Raw genomic sequence first — 7232 nt, forward strand, 5'->3', positions numbered from 1 at the left:
TCCCACCCTACCATGGAGATGACACAAAAAGTGTCTATTAAAAAAAGAAAAAAACAAAACTTGAAATCATAGCTCATTTTTATTTTTGGAATATTGTTAAGTGAATTAAAAAGAAGCATTTTAAACTTCTGCTGTGGCACAGAACATACTAGCTGTTACTGTGTTTTACCTCTGTCAGAAAACTCTAGCTCGATAAAGAGAATTTTGAAGAAATAGTTTTTAATATTTAACTAAGCTTATCATAAACAGTGAATTGAGAAGGAATAAGGTACACTTGGAATATTGCTTGTCATTTTTATGTAACCTTTATTGCTTAATCACATAATGACATGTCAGTATTGATCAAGAAAAGATAAGTGAGACCATTTATGAGGAAATAAGTTATTTACATTCTATTATTGAATATGTTATGACACTCATACAGTGTATATCTGCTCAATAATGTTTATGAAATGTTTTATATTAATCAAGAACAAAAAATAAAGATAAACGTTATGTTATTTTTTGTCAACAACTACATCCATGATAAAGAACCTTACGATTCCTTTGACAGCATTGTAAATATATATATATATACATATATATAAACTGATATTGATTCCAAAATATCAGTTTAGAGATATGCGTTTCTAATATATTTTTCATTGTTAAAGTTAATGATAACATATTCATACATAAAATTTGTATGTATGTATGTATGATACATTTCTGAAAAAATAATATCTTATGGGATAAATGGACAAGAATCACTGCAAAGAAAAGTTGGTCTAAGGGTGAGGCAGCCTGCAAGCTGAGCTGCCTGAGCACTTGCTGCCAGCAAGCACAGTCATCCACCTACTTGTTAGTTACCTAAAGAGCATTTCATTTTACAGCATCAGCATTTTTCTTGTCTTTTGTTACAGTGGAAATTTATCAACTGCTATGAACACAGTAATCTAGTACATGCTACAAAGTGGCATGTGTAGTCAAAAGTACTCAAAGGTTTGTCTTTAGATGTTTTGTTGGCAGTAACAGGACATGGTCAGAAAGGACCCCATTCATATTAAAGGGAAGAGTTGATTTTGCACTGCTATGTAGACCAAACTATCTTACATTGAAGGCTCTGAGTGAGTGATTTAATCAACAAATCTTTTAACCTTTCAACAAAGGTTAAAAATTTCAGTTCTTCTGTCCTTCAAAATTAATAATCTTCTTCTGTGACCTTGCTTCATAATTATCAATAAGATAAGAGGAAATATCCTAAAGTTATTCCAGGGGAATTTTAGGTTGGATATTAGGAAAAACTTCTCCAGAAGAGTTGTCAGCCATTGGCACAGGCTGCCCAGGTGGTGGTGTAGTCACTGACCCTGTAGGTGTTCAAGAAATGAGGAGAAGTAGTGCTTAGAAACATGGTTTAGTGGTCAGTATTGGTGGTAAGTGGATGGTTAGATTGGATGATCTTAAAAGTTTCTTCCAACCTTAACATGCTTATGATTCTCTGATTCCATTAGGAAAACCTGTCCACTGACTTTGAGATTTGCCCATGAATTTTCTGCTGGCTGCAATTGTTGTAGCTAGCTGATAACAAGAAACAATGGAGAAAGTAAAATGGATTTACTGCAGAGTCAGAGGTTCAGAAATGTGTTTCAAACAATTGCAAGAGCAAACTTTAAAGTACGAACTAATTTAAAGTAACTCTAGACTGAAACTCTTCTCACAAAATGGTACTGCCATTAAAGAAAGCAGAAGTGGCTGTTGTAACCACCAAAGCAGCTTGTTTCCTCTGCAGCACTTCATAGAAATATATTTTCTTTAAGACATCTCCAGCTGTGTCTCTTTGAGCAGTCCAGAACTGCCAGCCAACCAGCTGCATCTTGCTTAGTGCTGCTGGGAACAATGTGCTAGTATTTGTACAAACAGTTTGTTCTCTTTATTTCACCAGGAAAAAAAATCACACAGTTTCCAACTGCCTCTAAATTTGAGCCTTCCTGCATCTTGCAGGACAATCATATTTTCAAGATAAGTAAGCAGGAAGTGGAAGCTAATGGGTGAGCAATCAGGGGATGGACCTGTGCTCTAGTAACTTGCCTGAGTTTTGCTGAGCCATAGCTGTGGGAAGTGCAGGGATACCAAAATAACTGCTCCTTCCAAATGCAGTTTGTGAGATCATGTGATAGCAAGAGTTTGCTACAAAGAAGGATCTGCTGAATGGCAAAGAAATTAACTTCAGAACTGACACTCCATTATTTGATTCACTTATAGGATAATACAGTTCTCAAGTGGATTCTTACACTTACAGAGCACTAGGGAAAAAATAGATACAACTGAGCACTCAGTGTTTATTACAAATGCATATGCGTGTCAGAGATAATTAAATACCCTGCTGCTCTTGTAGCTTTAGCATTGCAGGAGCCTGGCAACCCCATCAGTGTTCTTGTACCTTAAGCTAAGAACACAAAAGGATATTCTACTCTGATACAGACCAGATTTAGAATAAATTCCCTACTGCCAGTAGAATAATGCCATTATAGCATTGTTTCAAAAATCAGCACCAGGCTTCCATTTTTCAGCTATGGCAAACAACTGACAGTACTTCCTTCTGTGTCTGTTCACGTAAACAGAGTTCATAGGAATACGCGCTTGTAAAATAAAAGATTCATGTCAATTGCTATTTGAAATATTTCAGATTTTAAATGTCCTTCTTTGTACGTAATACTACTGTCAAATAATGTGATGAATTGACAAAGCTTAAAATCATCTCAGAAGTACCTAGCTCAGCCACTGGCTCCACTTTCAGAAAGATACTTAAAACAATAAACTCATAATTCTTTCCCCAAACTTTCTGTTCCCCTGGCAAATTTCAAGCTTTGCTTGAAATAATATAGCCCACTTCTAAAAAGACCAATTTGCAGGACAGATGGTCACTTTACTGAGCAGCAAAATTCTGAGTGACTATGAATCAGAGGACTTCTGAGGGATGTTGGGAAGCATTACCACATGAATACTGACACACTTACAAAGGGTAGTGTTATTTTAGCAGTTCCAGTAAACACCATTCAGTATACTGAAAGATCCACACCTCGCAGCAGTGACAGCAAGTATATATATATATATATATATATATATATATATATATTTTTATTTTTTTCCTTCTATGACTGGGTGACCAGACTGGTAGATGAGGGAAAAGCTGTTGATGTAGTCTACCTAGACTTCAGCAAAACCTTTGTCACTGTCTCTCACAGTATTCTCCTGGGGAAACTGGCTGCCCATGGCCTGGACAAGTATAATCTCCTTTGGGTAAGGAACTGGTTAGAGGGTTGTGCCCAGTGGGTAGTGGTTAAAGGAGTTAAGTACAGCTGGCAACTTGTTACAAGTGGTATCCCCCAGGTGTCAGTACTGGAGCCCATCTTGTTTAATATCTTCACTGATGACCTAGATGAGGGGACTGAGTGTACCCTCAGTAGGTTTGCAGATGACACCAAGTTGGGAGGTCGTGTTGATCTGCCTGAAGGTAGGGAGACCTTTCAGAGGGATCTGGATAGGCTGGATCGATGGGCTGAGGTTAATGGGATGAAGTTCATCAAGGCCAAGTGCAGGGTCCTGCACTTTGGCCGCAATAACCCTATGCAGTGTTATACACTTGGGGCAGAGTGGCTGGATAACTGTGAAGAGGAAAGGGACCTGGGGGTGTTGGCCAGTATTTGGCTGAACACAAGCCAACAGTGTGCCCAGGTGGCCAAGAAGGCCAACAACATCCTGACCTGTATAAGAAACAGTTTGGCCAGCAAGAGCAGAGAGGTAATGATCCCCCTGTACTCAGCCCTGGTGATACCGCATCTCGAGTATTGGGACCCTCAGTACAAGAAAGACATTGAGGCCCTGTAACATGGCCAGAAAAGGGCAAGGAAACCGGTAAGTGGTCTGGAGCACAAGTCTTATGAGGAGTGGCTGAGGGAGCTGGGATTGTTTATCCTGGAGAAGAGGATGAGGAGACCTCATCGCACTCTACAACTTCTTGAAGGGAGGTTGTAGTGATGAGGAGGGGCTTGGCGTCTTCTCCCAGGCAACAAACAAGACCCAAGGCAATGGCTGCAAGTTGTACCAGGAGAGGTTTAGACTAGACATAAGAAGGAATTTTTTCTCTCAGAGAGGGGTCAGGCACTGGAATGGCTGCCCAGGGAAGTGGTGGAGACATTGTCCCTGTCAGTGTTCAAGAGGTGTCTGGATGAGGAGCTATGAGATATGGTTAAGTGGTTTGCTGTAGCTATGGTAATGGAAGGATGGTTGGACTAGATGATCTTGTAGGTCCTTTGCAATCTTGTGATTCTATGATTCTATAATCTGGGAAAGTATAACTAGTGAGCCTCCCCAAATAACTGAAAATAAACGTTTGTTTCATTTTACCAGCTCACAGTAGTAACAGTGGGAGTATAATGTGACTGAAGAAAAATTTACAGTCGCAGTAATGAAAATTCTTTCAATTAATCTTGGCAACTTAACGGACAAAAATATCCAAGCCATACACCCTTCAACATCTGTTATGGCTGTGAGGAAAATTTCAAGACTAGACCAGTTACTATTAAAAAAGTTCTTCAATAGTAATCAGAAACATCAAAATGAAAATAATCTTTAAAAATATCTTCAGAAGATATTATAACAATATCAAAGTTCAAAATTGATTTTGAGGACAACCCCAAAACTATACCCCTCATTCAAGAGAGCTCCCAAAAGCATATCCTTTTGAAATAAAATTCTAGCAGTCTCTTCCACACTAAGCAGAAGTAGAAGCAATCACTTCCACTTACTGTGGAAGTGCTTAAGTTCTTCAGAAATTTCAAATATCTTCTATGGTTTTCATGAAGGAAAACAATACAAATAAATAATACGCAAGTCAACACTAAATATTAGCTTGTTCTGCTTTCTGGCCCATTTCCATACAGTTAGAATATTAATGCTTACTGAAAATTATACACTTGCACCATTTTATAAAAGTTTATGAATATTTTTGTCATTATTATTCGTGTTTTTATGTCTTTACTCAAAGTAAAAGCACCTTAGTGTGTTTTTCAAAGGGGAAAAATATTAAGACATTTAGCTTCTTTCAAAAATATTTCAAGATCTCAGCATGAAATAACATTTCTAATACAAGATATAGCTCAAGTGAAACGGTACAATGAAGTATTCAGACAATAAGTATCTGAAATACTAAAGCATATCAGGAAATACATTAAATTATTTACTATGCCAGCTTGAAAACCCTGATGAGAAGGAACAGCCAGAGGAGTTGCCTAGTCCTGTCAAGGAAACTTCCCAAACATTATTCTCCTTAGAAAGCTATCTCCAGCAGTTATTTAAAACATGCAATAAATAAATAGATAAATAAATAAATTGGAAGCTGTAATCATTATTTGAGGGAACCACAATCAAGGAAGAAGAAAATTTTCTATGAGAACTGGAAGTCCTTGATTTTGCAGCTCTACAGTCCTAAATGTACCAAATAAAGCACAGTGGTTTGCAGTTTTTTGTAGAAACACCTGATGATTTTCCTGACAGGAAACTCACATCAGATTGGACTAATACCAATAAATATATAATCAATTGGTAATTTAGCTCACACAGTACTTTGCTGTGCAGAAATAGATTGAAATAAACAAAAGATAGCTTGAGGACTTGCACACAGTCATTTCTCTCAGTACTGTTCTGAGAAACTAGATTATCTTTTTCTTTCCTCTAACTGAGAGACTTAGCAATTGCAGATAAGGTATACAGTAGTGTCAACTTGGTGCTAGGGATGATTGATTTAGCCACAACAATATAGGCAGTTACTTTGGAGAACTGGTCTAAAAAAAATAAAAAACAAAAAAAAAAACCAAACAACAAAAAAAAACAGGCTTTTTCCCCATCCCTTTCTTACCACACTGGAGCCTTGCAAAGATGATTTATCTTTCTGTGGTGAGTGGGCTGGCTTGAAGAGCTGTGGGGAGTAGTTCCTCCCATCTGGGCACTATCCATATTTCTGTATCTCCAAGCAGCAGCAGAAACGGCCAAACCAGACTGATATATTTTCACACCGTCTTCCTCTTCCTTCCTTGTAGAGAATTTTGCTCAGCTTTGGTCAGCTTTCCCCATGCCTCCTAGACCTATTTCTTGGTGTAGTAAAATTTGCTGTTTCCTTCAAGGCTTAATCTGTCTATGTTGCATATACTCAAAGTGGAGAATTGATGTATGGGATAAGTCTATGTTCTGGGAAGTAACTGGGAAGATAGCGCTAAGGAAAATATACGTGTCCCTAGAACAGACAAAGATGAACATGCTTCTTATGAAACTTAGAAAGTGTGGGATAGATGAGTGGATGATGAAGTGGACTGAGAGCTGTCTGACTGGTGGAGCTCAGAGGGTTGCCATCAGCAGTGCAGAGTATGGTTGAAGGCCTGTAACTAACGGTGTTCCCAGGGGTCAGAGCTGGGTCTGGTCTTGTTCAGTGACCTGGATGAGGAAGAGAGAATCCACTCTCATCAAGTTTGCTGATGATACAAATCTGGGAGGAGTGGCTGGCACACTGGAAGGCTGGGCTACCATTCAATAAGACATGGACAGATGGAAGAGTTGGACAGGGAGGAATCTGATGAGGTTTAACAACAGCAAGTATAGTCTTACATCTGGGGAGAAATAGCCATATGCATCATTACAGGATAGTGGATGACCTGCTGAACAGAAGATCTGTGCAAAAGGACCTGGTTGTTCTGGTGGACAAGAGATTGGACATGTTTCTGCACTGTGAACAAGAAAGTCAATGGTATCTTGGAGAGCTTTAAAAAGGGTATGGCCAGAAGGTGGAGGGAGGTGATCCCTCCCCTCTGCTCTGCCTTAGAGAGGCCACACCTGGAGCACTGTGTCCAATTCTGGGCCCCCAGTTCAAAAAAGACAGCAATCTCCAAGATGGAATTCAGTAGAAGACCACAAAGATTAAGGGCCTAGAGCATCTTCCATACAAGGAAATGCTGAGTTCTGTTCAGCCTAGATAAAAGAAGACTGAGAGGGGAATCTGATTAATGTTTAGAAATATTTAAACGGAGATAGAATGCAAATGGATGAGGCCAGGTTCTTCTCATTGGTGTGTAGTGATAGGACAAGGAGCAGTGGCCTGAAATTCAAACAAAGGAAGTTTCATACAAGCATACAGAAGAACTTTCTTATGGTAAGGGTGACAGAACACTAGAACAGGTTTCTCAGAGAGATTGTGGAGACCC

This window comes from Coturnix japonica, chromosome 1 (assembly GCF_001577835.2).
Source record: "Coturnix japonica isolate 7356 chromosome 1, Coturnix japonica 2.1, whole genome shotgun sequence".
NCBI classification, from domain to species: Eukaryota; Metazoa; Chordata; class Aves; order Galliformes; family Phasianidae; genus Coturnix; species Coturnix japonica.